Here is a 13,525-nt window from a genome sequence, read left to right on the forward strand (position 1 = left end):
ATTGCTTGCATGATCATGTAGTTGACATCGTATTTGTGGCAAAGCCACCATTCAAAATTCTTCATACATGTCACTCATGCATCATTACACATCCCGGTACACCGCCGGAGGCATTAACATAGAGTCATATTTTGTTCTAAGTATTGAGTTGTAATTCTTGACTTGTAAGTAAATAAAGTGTGATGATTATCATTATTAGAGCATTGTCCCAGTGAGGAAAGGATGATGGAGACTATGATTCCCCCACAAGTCGGGATGAGACTCCGAACGAAAAAAAAGAGAAAAGAGGCCAAAAAGAAAAAAAAAAGAAAGAAGGCCCAAATAAAAAATGAGAGAAAAAGAGAGAAGGGACAATGCTACTATCCTTTTTCCACACTTGTGCTTCAAAGTAGCACCATGATCTTCATGATAGAGAGTCTCCTATGATGTCACTTTCATATACTAGTGGGAATTTTTCATTATAGAACTTGGCTTGTATATTCCAATGATGGGCTTCCTCAAAATGCCCTAGGTCTTCATGAGCAAGCAAGTTGGATGCACACCCACTTAGTTTCTTTTGTTGAGCTTTCATATACTTATAGCTCTAGTGCATCCATTCCATGGCAATCCCTACTCACTCACATTGATATATATTGATGGGCATCTCCATTGCCCGTTGATACGCCTAGTTGATGTGAGACTATCTTCTCCTTTTTTTCTTCTCCACAACCACCATTCTATTCCACCATAGTGCTATATCCATGGCTCACGCTCATATATTGCGTGAAGATTGAAAAAGTTTGAGAACATCAAAAGTATGAAACAATTGCTTGGCTTGTCATCAGGGTTGTGCATGATTTAAATATTTTGTGTGGTGAAGATAGAGCATAGCCAGACTATATGATTTTTTATGGATAACTTTCTTTGGCCATGTTATTTTGAGAAGACATAATTGCTTAGTTAGTATGCTTGAAGTATTATTATTTCTATGTCAATATTAAACTTTTATCTTGAATCTTTCGGATCTGAACATTCATGCCACAATAAAGAAAAATTACATTGAGAAATATGTTAGAAAGCATTCCACATGAAAAATTCTTCTTTTATCATTTACCTACTCGACGACGAGCAAGAATTAAGCTTGGGGATGCTTGATACGTCTCCAATGTATCTATAATTTTTGATTGATCCATGCTATTATATTATCTATTTTGGATGTTAATGGGCTTTATTTTACACTTTTATATCATTTTTGGGACTAACCTACTAATCGGAGGCCCAGCCCAAATTGTTGTTTTATTTGCCTATTTTAGGGTTTTGAAGAAAAGGAATATCAAACGGAGTCCAAACGGAATGAAACCTTTGGGAACGTGATTTTCTGAACAAATGTGATCCAAGAGACTTGGAGTGGGCGTCAAGAAACGATCGAGGAGGGCACGAGGTAGGGGGCGCGCCTACCCCCCCAGCGCGCCCTCCACCCTCATGGGCCCCCCGTTGCTCCACCGACGTACTTCTTCCTCCTATATATATCCACGTACCCCCAAACATCCAGGAGCACCAAGAAAACCTAATTCCACCGCCGCAAACTTCTGTACCCAAGAGATCCCATCTCGGGGCCTTTTTTGGAGCTCCGTCGGAGGGGGCATTGATCACGGAGGGCCTCTACATCAACTCCATGGCCTCTCTGGTGATGTGTGAGTAGTTTACTTCAGACCTACGGGTCCATAGTTATTAGCTAGATGGTTTCTTCTCTCTCTTTGGATCTCAATACAAAGTTCTCCTCGATTCTCTTGGAGATCTATTCGATGTAATCTTCTTTTGCGGTGTGTTTGTCGAGATCCGATGAATTGTGTGTTTATGATCCAAATTATCTATGAACAATATTTGATTCTCCTCTGAATTCTTTTATGTATGATTGGTTTATCTTTGCAAGTCTCTTCGAATTATCAGTTTGGTTTGGCCTACTAGATTGATCTTTCTTGCAATGGGAGAAGTGCTTAGCTTTGGGTTCAATCTTGCGGTGTCCTTTCCCAGTGACAGCAGGGGTAGCAAGGCACGTATTGTATTGTTGCCATCGAGGATAAAAAGATGGGGTTTATATCATATTGCATGAGTTTATCCCTCTACATCATGTCATCTTCCTTAAAGCATTACTCTGTTCTTATGAACTTAATACTCTAGATGCATGCTGGATGGCGGTCGATGTGTGGAGTAATAGTAGTAGATGTAGAATCGTTTCGGTCTACTTGTCTCGGATGTGATGCCTATATACATGATCATACCTAGATATTCTCATAACTATGCTCAATTCTATCAATTACTCGACAGTAATTCGTTTACCCACCGTAATACTTATGCTCTTGAGAGAAGCCACTAGTGAAACCTATGGCCCCCGGGTCTATCTTCCATCATATTAATCTTCCAACACTTAGTTATTTCCTTTGCCATTTATTTTACTTTGCATCTTTATTTCTCTTTATCACAAAAATACCAAAAATATTATCTTATCATATCTATCAGATCTCACTCTCATAAGTGACCGTGAAGGGCTTGACAACCCCTTTATCGCGTTGGTTGCGAGGTTCTTATTTGTTTATGTAGGTGCATGGGACTTGAGCATGATCTCCTACTGCATTGATACCTTGGTTCTCAAAAACTGAGGGAAATACTTACGCTACTTTGCTGCATCACCCTTTCCTCTTCAAGGGAAAACCAACGCAGTGCTCAAGAGGTAGCACGCTACTACACATGTCACACCATTCTCCCTTCCCTTATACTAGGTTTACATCATTAGTGGTCTCTCTACTCCACATACACACACTCCCTCTCACACACAAACGCGCGCACGAACACACACAGACATGCACAAACACCCATTAATCTGGATCCACATCTCTCCCCATGTCCGCATGTGTATCTCACACACTCACTCTCTAATTATGTATATGTGTCTCCATGTTACACAACACAAAGCCCCATGTACATGTCTCTCTCTATCCTCCACACACATAGACACAAAGAATCTGTTATCATTGCCTCAGTCTCTAGACATATCACACACGAACACTATCTCTCTCTCTAGCAAACACGCTCAACAAGGGTTTCCCCGTGAATAACTTACCGTCTATTCATCAACAGTCATGGCAGTACGGCGAACACAAGACGTGAAAAAGAATAAATCTACACATGCTTAGACCACCTAGTATGACTACTAGGACTAGATCAAGCCAAAAGCGTGCCGCCGTCACCCCCTCCTTATCGGCGACGGGAAAACCTTTGTTTTACACAGTCGAGAAGTCATTGTGCTAAGGCCTCACATGCTGAGCCGTTGAATAGAATGTAGATGCTAGTTTACGGAAACAAGTATCAATAATACGTTTGTATCTCCATACTTATATTTCTTCTCTTATAAAAAACCGAGTTGGTGATGATGGTACGCGTGCCATCTTGCAATATAGACCGCCCGATCTATATCTAACGGATGGAAATTAAACTAAAAGATACCTGCACCCCTCTCCACATTTGCAAACAAGGCCTTCCCTCATTCATCCTGATCTCCAACAACCTCATTGTTGATCAATTAAGAAAGGAAGCCTCTGGAACAAACTGGCCTGGCGACCGCTGCCGGCGTCGTCAATCCCCATGCCTCCGCTCAGTCCGACCACCAATCACCACCACGCCCCACTCCTATTCACCTTATCTCCTATTTCTCGAGATATCATTAGTTTTTACACATGGGATTACTCCCGCATGGGTCAATCACAACAAGTGTTTTATAAAAAATGCATCTTGATGTTCCGTGCAATGCACGAATCTTGCTAGTACTCCTACAGAAGACTAAGTTGGTGATGATGGTGTGTCTGCCATCCATCGTTTGTGACCATTAGATCTGCATCTAATGACTATGAGGTAAGTTGTTGCCTTTTCTCACCAACATCCCACTTGTCTACCAATTTGCAGAAAACCCCATAATTAGTATCTTAAAACCAACCACATCCCTCCCTGACCTCACCAAAATAGCCCAAGGAATATATTCTAATTGCAACATAATATATCTCTAGTGATATATGTATATCAAAATTAGAGTGTTTTGTATCAAGTTTGTGAATAAGTATTATTCTAATTATGATTCGTTGCAACGCACATGAACATTGCTAGTATTTCCAACCATGCATTTTTTTCCTAGTATTCCATAGTTTTGAGTTTTCCATCAAGATATTAGTCACTCATGGTTGATATTTACTTTCAATTATGTACACATATGCACTATGTAACTAGCCTTTCTTATTGGGTTCCAAAGCTTAACTTTCACTCCCACTTACAATATGTAGAGTATTTAACAAAAAACTACCACTTTCAACTAGCCCAAGGAAGAATATATTGTACAAAGAATAGCAAAAATATACCCAAAATTTCTTAATCGCCAAAAACTACTACCTAGTACTCCCTCCGTCCCACAATGTAAGACGTTTTTGCAAGCTAGTTTAGCTTGAAAAAACATCTTATATTATGGGACAGAGGGGCAACCGATTAGGTTAGTTTAAACCCATTTATGACAGGGTTGGCCCACACGTCCGTGCTGACGAGGCAGCTTAAACCAACACATTTTGTTTGACCGTTGACACGAGGGACCCACATCTGATGTTCTATCCTGTTATTCCCCCTCAAATCAATATTTTTCCTAAACATTACTTCAAACAGTATTGATGTGTGTTCGTCGGTGGCGCCGGTGATGAGCGAGTTGGCCGCCGCTCCGCCGGACGGGCCGGACAGCGTGCTGGCCTCCGCACATGTTGGCAGGCTGGTCCGAGCGTGACTCACGAGAGAGCAAGCCGCCGCGCCATCGTGCCAATCTAGCAAACCTTGCAGACAAGCAGCTGGACGGAGCTATCTTGGCTAGCTAGCGGCCGCGAGCGCCGGACGGAGCTGGCATCCGGGCTGCCACAAGATGGGCTCCGCACCGTCGGTGGTTTTGACCTCGCCTTTTGCCAGCGGCGGTAGCTGCGTCCCATGGCCGAGGATGACTAGGTGGACGGGCTGGAGGTAGGAGGTCACTCGGGGATTTTTGTGCAGACAGACATGTAGGTCCCACAAGTCATAACGCCGGGTCGAATAGAAGGCGTTGACTTAATGGGCGACATGGGCCCTGTTTGGATACTCTAAGTCAGAGGTTATAGTTAGATTCTAACCCTGAACTAACTCTAACCAAAGTGGTGTTTGGATGGCAGGGTTAGATTGACAACAAATGTATCCAAACAGGGCCATGGGTTGAAACGTGCCTATAACGGCACTTTGTAGAGTAGTCGTTTCTTGGTAGGGCTGGTTGGTAAGAGCATGTACAATGGTTGATAAGGTAGTCTTATCTTAAGTCTACCACGTATGCAAGTGGTAGTAGTTTCTTAGCATTATTAGTGGTTTCTTGCATTATTGGGGGTTTCTTGTAAGGAACAATGTACTACTAGCGACAAAAGGCGATTCTAGGTTGTGTTGTACTCCAACGAGCACTACCAGTGGTCGCCGGAGTGTATACCTCATTTTGTGGGTTCGATCCCGGCCGAACAAATGTCGGCCTTTTTTTAAAATAGTAACTTCGCTGCGAGCCAATATTTTACACGGGTAGTTTGACTTTTGAAGTCAAACGAACGTGCGGTACCACAATCTGGGTGCACTGGATAGCCTGGCCACGTGAACGGGTTTTCCTTCCCAGCATCTCGTGGCTCGCGTGCTCGCCCTAGCCGCACCTTGCTTGCAGCTTCCTCATCAACTAGTAGCATATTTAAACTAGTGCCTCCCAATTAAGCCCGAGGAGCCGAAAAAGCCTGGCAGGGCATTGGGAACTGTGCATTATGGCTCTGTACGTAAAGTGCTCTACTACTACTCTGTAGCTTGTGGCGTTGCACGCATGGACTTCACTCCATTATCGGCTCTACTATAAAAGAAATTTCTCTTGACGTGTTTTTTTTGAAACGGAGGCAAAAACTTTGCTTCATCTCATTCATAAAGAAGGAACTACTAACAAAGTTCGATGAGATCCATTACACCTCCACAAATGGAAGCGAAAAGCCTAGTCTCGTTGTATCAGATAACTCAAATGTTCTGCCCCGCAGTAACCGTCGCTGATAAACAGGCTGCTAGTGTGTGCGTGAGAGGAGCGGCTGAGTAGGCCAGCTACGTGAGAGGAGCGGCTGAATAAAGCACCGAGAGTACCCACTAGGCCACTACGCAGGTGTACTTTCCCTGCATTGTTAGTACAGCGATGGGTCTAGAGAACAGTAGTGCCCTCCACTTCCAACTGTAGCTCCTTGGCCCTGAGATTCAAGAGTTCAAAACTGGTGCACTATACTAGAAGTATAGTACATCGCACTACTAGTTTAGAAAGTAGTACTAGTACTGCTACAGTACGAGTACGTACTCCTCCGTCACATAATGTAAGACGTTTTTTTACACTAGTTGGCATGTACAAAAAATAGCAAAAACATACCCAAGCCAAAAACTACTAGCTAGTGCAAAAAATTTCTTACTGGTGCTATTATTTACAGTATAATGCAATCCCATAACGTCCCATCATTCTAGTACTAGTAGTAAATAATAGCCTCACCCCTTCGCTAAGGAACGATCTACAGTTGGAAGGGACGAGGCCCTGCGGTTACTACGCTCTTATCTCCTCCTCCCCAGTTCCCCTTCCCCCGAAGAGAAGGCAGTTAATCGCTGCTCCCATGGATTCGCCAGGCGGTTCTCCTCCTCGTCGGGGCTGGGAGACCTTGGACGACGATCCTCTGGGAGAAATCGCACGCCGCTCCGACGTCCTCACCGCCGCAAGACTCAGTGCTTCCTGCACCAACTTTTTCAAGACGATGCTTAAAAAGGCTTGGGAAAAGGCCATGCTTGTTGGTCTTCCATGCGTCCACGAGGAGAAGGTTCTTCTATGGGACAATCCTTCGAACAGTCCACCGCTCCCTGGACATGGTTGTACGTTGACTCCGCTAGAGTTGCCGGCGTTGAGAGGTAGTCGGATTTTGTCCGATGAGCAGGTTAGTAATGGAGTTTGATCATGTAGTACTTAGTTATTCCATTTCCATCCTGTAATTTCTCCGCTGCCCGCCGTCTTATATATAGGTCTGGGTCGGTGCCAACGAAGATTGGCTTGCATACCTCCGGCCGGATACCACCATCATTTTGCACAACATCCACAACAGTGTGGCCGTTCCGGTAGATGATAACCCACAAGTATAGGGGATCGCAACAGTTTTCGAGGGTAGAGTATTCAACCCAAATTTATTGATTCGACACAAGGGGAGCCAAAGAATATTCTCAAGTATTAGCAGCTGAGTTGTCAATTCAACCACACCTGGAAACTTAATATCTGCAGCAAGATATTTAGTAGCAAAGTAATATGATAGTAGTGGTAACGGTAGCAAAAGGTAATGATAGCAAAAGTAATGTTTTTGGTATTTTGTAGTGATGATAGCAATAGCAACGGGAAAGTAAATAAGCGAAGAACAATATATGGAAAGCTCGTAGGCAATGGATCAGTGATAGAGAATTATGCCAGATGCGGTTCATCATGTAACAGTCATAACCTAGGGTGACACGGAACTAGCTCCAATTCATCAATGTAATGTAGGCATGTATTCCGAATATAGTCATACGTGCTTATGGAAAAGAACTTGCATGACATCTTTTGTCCTACCCTCCCGTGGCAGCGGGGTCCTAACGGAAACTAAGGGATATTAAGGCCTCCTTTTAATAGAGTACCGGACCAAAGCATTAACACATAGTGAATACATGAACTCCTCAAACTACGGTCATCACCGGTAAGTATCCCGATTATTGTCACTTCGGGGTTAACGGATCATAACAGATAATAGGTGACTATAGACTTGCAAGATAGGATCAAGAACTCTCATATATTGATGAAAACATAATAGGTTCAGATCTGAAATCATGCCACTCGGGCCCTAGTGACAAGCATTAAGCATAGCAAAGTCATAGCAACATCAATCTCAGAACATAGTGGATACTAGGGATCAAACCCTAACAAAACTAACTCGATTACATGATAAATCTCATCCAACCCATCACTGTCCAGCAAGCCTACGATGGAATTACTCACGCACGGCGGTGAGCATCGTGAAATTGGTGATGGAGGAAGGTTGATGATGACGATGGCGACGGATTCCCCTCTCCGGAGCCCCGAACGGACTCCAGATCAGCCCTCCCGAGAGGTTTTAGGGCTTGGCGGCGGCTCCATATCGTAAAACGCGATGAATCCTTCTCTCTGATTTTTTTCTCTCCGAAACCAAATATATAGAGTTGGAGTCGATGTCGGAGGAGCTCCAGGGGGGCCACGAGGTAGGGGGGCGCCCCCCACCCTCGTGGTTAGGGTGTGGGCCCCTGGTCTTCATTTTTTGCAAGGATTTTTTATTATTTCCGAAAAGATATTCCGTGAAGTTTCAGGTCATTCCGAGAACTTTTGTTTCTGCACATAAATAACACCATGGCAATTCTGCTGAAAACAATGCCAGTCCGGGTTAGTTCCATTCAAATCATGCAAGTTAGAGTTCAAAACAAGGGCAAAAGTGTTTGGAAAAGTAGATACGACGGAGACGTATCAGTAGACCCCTTCTCCACCATTGGGAACGGCCTTCCGGACTGGCTGGGCCTGAATACGTATGATGATGTCTACATGAGATTGAAGAAGACAGCAATTGCGGACCCGCCGACAAAGCGATGCGGCTACGATGATTACTATCTCATCGTGGTGTTCGACATAAGGATTGCTATCAATGCAAGAGGCAGTAACGACAAAGGCTGGCGCATGTTGGCGGCGGCAGATTTGTACCCCTACACGTTCGAAGACGCCTTGCACCATCTAGGCCGCATCTTCGCAGTGACAAGCCAGGGGACTTGTTTCATCAGGTTGCCATCCTACGGTACGGGAGATTACAAGCGGAATGCACAAACCATCATTTGCATCCCTAACGGTACTCCATTATTTTGCAGGGACCAGGCATCCCACGATCAAAATAAGATTGCCGATCCTGGATGTGCATTTGCATCCGCGATTCGGTCCAACCTGGAACCTTGTAGCTGACTTTGGCATATTGGGATCAACTATCTTAGCAGTCGTTACCCATGGTACCACTGATGTGCAACATGGTCACACAATCTACCACGATCGGACCGTCACCATCTCCCCAGGTATTCCATTTTTAACCCTCTTGCCTTCTCTTTCATTGTTGTACTAGTACTCTACTTACGTGCTAGTAGGAGTACATTTTACCTTGGATGACGCGTATAGCTAGCTAGGCCCTTGAAGACTTGAACCCACTAACTGCCACCATTTTTGTTTTTCCATATCTTACTATCTCATCCATGTAGCCAAGAGTGGCTATATATAATAAGTCGGTTATTTACTTCCTCTGTACCGGAGTAGTACTATTTGTTGCACAGTATTACTGACCGCCATATTTGAGCACAACATTATTATGCATGGACCTTGACTATGTATGTCACCATGTGTCCAGATCTGAGATGCCGCGTGTACCAGATGAACGGCGTCGAGTTCGACCGCCATGATGCTACGTGGGTGCCGAGGAACACTCTTGGAGAGTACTCGCTTTTCATTGGGGACAGCTACTCCATTGTGAAGCGGATGCCACATTCCGTGCACGACACGGAAGGCCTGCCGTTCATGAAGCATGGTTGTGTCTTCAGTGCGCATCGCCGGATGAACGACATGCTGGGACACGCTATCCCTGATTTATACCGCTTCAGCTTGGATGAGTCTCCATCGTGTGGAACCGGACTAGAAAGCTGCGACAATGATTCCCGTTGCCCACCGCTATGGATCGTGCCATCCATGAAGAACACCTAGGACTGGTACCTGGAGGAGGACATGTAGCCCATCTATAACGTGTAAGTGGAGTACGGTAAATTGTGAATGGTGGCGCTATGAATATATGTAGACTAGTCGTGCACAAATTTATCACATGAATTGGAGATGAACTTGTGTGGCATACTGGCATTTGTCCTTTAGAATTTATTACTAGTAAATGTGTTATGTGTACGTGCAATTTGGGTGGTTGTTGCACGGGCTCCAACACGCTCTTTGAGAAAAAAAGGTGACACGGCTTTGGATATACGTGACGTGGCGGCATCACACAGTAGCATCGTTCGCTATAGTTGTAGTACACTCCTACTAGGACGACAACTCCTATAAAACCTTGCGCTTGGATCTTTGCCTCTTCGGGAGGTTCAACAGTTCGTACTCGTGTGAACCTTGCACTTGGCTCTTCGCCTCTTCGGAAGGTCCAACAATGATGATACTATAGTACAATATGCTTCTGGCAATCTGACACCGATTGAACTGTTGCACGTCCACCGCGAGGGCGAGGGCGAGGGAGAGGGATAGGGAGAGGGCGTTGTAGTCAAAACCCTCTCCTCGTCCTGCGAACCACCGTGCGCGTGGGCGAGGGAGAGGCGTAGTAAGCAAGCTTCTCCTCGTTCGGCGAGTTGATGGGACACATCAAAGCAGTACTAGTACTAGTCCATACTGCGTCCTTTCCGGTTAATATGGCTTAATTTGAAATGAGAAAAATACACTGGCGGTCAACGTATGTAACAATACGCTCTTTACGGTCACTATATATTGTTTTGCGGTGATTATACGATCACTAGCTCATCGTAGAGCACCATATTGCACCCTACTGACCGGCCACATAGTCGACGTGGCACTTTGTTGACTGGTTAAATTGTCACCTGGTTTCTGGGTCCCACCTGTCAGTTGGCAGAGCAAAGAAATCAGTTAAACAAAACTTTACGCAGGCGCGACAGGAGTCCAACCCTTGCGCGCGAACCACCCTGGTTGTGTATGTGAGTGCATCCACGTGTACTCCCTCGGTCTTCCAACAAAGAGTGTACATCGGCTAAAAAACAAAGAGTGTAGTACATCTACACTTCCAATGCATTTAGCCTTTAATCTAAATCGATATTGATTGACTAATGCACCAACTTGTGCTCTAGGTATAGGCTACATGTCTATCCTTAATTACAGCATGCAATGATATTCATTTAATCTTATTCTCTCAATGGTCGCATGCACACATAAGTCTGCTACTTTTGGGCATTAATTATGCCCTGGTCAATGTATAAATCTCTAAATGTACAGTCTTTCACGGACGTAGGGAGTAGGTTGAGCACTTGAGCATGAGCGTGTGTGTTGCGTCGTGTGTTGTGTGCCACATGGGTGCGTGAGTGTTGCATGTGTCCATGTGTACGTGTGAGTGTTGCATGTTGCATGCATGCATGGGGCTTACTCCCTCCCATTGACATGTTCATATTTCAAGCTTCCTCTGTTCCCTCCATATGGTGATACTCCCTCTGTTCCCAAATATGGAGTAAAATCCTCCCTCTGTTCCCAAATACGGAGTATTTGTCTTTCTAGAGATTTCAACAAGTGACTACGTACGGAGCAAAATGAGTGAATTGAGCGTAGAGGCATAGGGATAATGTAGAAAGGAAGTCTTCGCGATCCATTATTCCCCATCTCGATCAGAGAGAACTATTCAACTAGTCTTCGTAGTGAAATGACAATACACGTAGCAGCAGATGGGACACTTAATTAATAAGCTGAACCAGCGTGTTGGTGTTACTAAATCAGCCTTACCCAGTACTGCTATCATGTTTGCCAGTAGAGCACGCTTCTGTCCTCCATTAACTGACATATGGGCCCTCTTGTGGTAGACCCACATGTCATCGGTGTAACTATTTACACTTCGAAGGACGATATATCCTGGTAGTAGTAGTAGTAGTAGAATTGAGATTTAATGCACTTTCTTCCCCGTCTTCCACTCTTCTTCCTCCTCTCTTCTTCTTCCTCGTCTCTTCCCCATCGTCGGCCGCACACCATTTCCCCCCGCTCACTGCTCGCCCGCCCACGCTATCTTCCTTGGTAGCTTGCGCGTACCATATCCCCCCGCCCACTGCTCGGCCACACGAGGAGAAGCTTCTTCGCTCGCCCGCCCGAATCCACTTCCTCGCTAGCTCGCAGGCACCGAAAACCCCAATGGCAGAACCGACTGACACGCGGAGCCACGATTGGAATCCCTCCCCGTTGTTCTCTTGGAGCAGATCTGTAATCGTATGGACCTACTCAGCACCGTCCATCTGGCCGCCTGCTCGGTGTCTTTGTACCGTCTACTCGTCTGCAACCGGATGGCTCTTTTCAAGACACCCTACTTGCTGATGCCCGATCCTCGCAGGTGGCCCAGACACTGATGTGATGATCCTACTGAGGTTGTCGTGGTGCCCCTCGACATGCTACCACTACCCGTCCACCTGTCCTTCATGCGCGGCCACTACTGGGCGGGCATGAAGGCCAACTGGATCATCCTCATCCACCAATCCGGTAATTCGTGGCATCTCGTGGATATCTACACCCAGCGAGAGATCACCCTTCCATCGTTGGTTACTGCCGCCATCGAGTCTTGCGGCCCGCCGGACACTCCTGCCTACTACGCACGAGACGCGTCAAGCTTTTGGCTCGACCTCTGTTTGCTGAAAGTTGTAATCTGCGAAGTGCCCACACCATCAGAAGACTACATGGATTACAAGCTCATTGCCTTTTTCAACATGGGATTAGTCTATCTGGAATCCGGTCGCCATACATGGTTATGGCTTGTGGTCAATCCTGTTGAGGCAACATTTCTGCCTGATGCTATAGTGCACGATGGAATCGTTTACGCGGTCGACGCACAGATTGGCTGCCTATACTGGTGGAATCTATCGTCGTGTAATTGTTCTATCTCATCTCATCTTTACCTTATGAATACAACTGCTTGTTCATTGTTACAAATTTAGAATAGATAGTATGTCTATAACCGCACCATTGCTATATGTTCCTCTCATTTCCTAGATTTTTATGACCACACATGTTATTGTTAGAGTTGATATGAGAACAATTGGCATCTAATGATTGTTAGAATAGATATTATGAGCATAACATCATGATTGCTATATGTTACTCTCATTTCCCAGATTTTTATAACAACGCATGTTATTGCTTAGAGTTGATATGAGAACAGTAGTAGTAAGTGTTATGGTAGAATATGAGTAGGATCTGTCATAGCTATTTTCCTCTCATTGTTACATGATGTTTGAACCATGACATATGGCTAGAATATGAAAGCCATTGGCTTATTTTTTTAACTTGGGGTATGATTATGACCACGGCATTGCAATTCTCTGTCTATGATATGTGTCACTATTATAATAATCTTAATTCCACACATACTCTGAACATGATTGTTTATTTTTGTCCTTTTGGTCTCCAATTTGAATTGTTGCAGCAGACGCAAATGCGCTGGCCTTCATGATTCCAGGACCTGGAATCATACCAGCCGATGGGTGGTGGTTTATCGCTCGTTCAGCTGACGGCGGTCATTTGATGCTCATTCGCACGTACCAAATTGACCAAACCATTACATCAAACCACATGCAGTACAATGCCTGGGGCGTTCGTGACATTGATGGCTATGGCTGCTTC

General features: G+C 44.9%; 1 pseudogene; it reads right to left on the bottom strand.

The window, feature by feature from the left end:
• Positions 1 to 13,525, bottom strand: part of LOC147964507 (uncharacterized) — an 84,949-nt pseudogene that overhangs the window by 43,643 nt on the left and 27,781 nt on the right.

Source organism: Triticum urartu, chromosome 6A, assembly GCF_056163025.1.
Source record: "Triticum urartu cultivar PI428250 chromosome 6A, HENAU_Tu73, whole genome shotgun sequence".
NCBI classification, from domain to species: domain Eukaryota; kingdom Viridiplantae; phylum Streptophyta; class Magnoliopsida; order Poales; family Poaceae; genus Triticum; species Triticum urartu.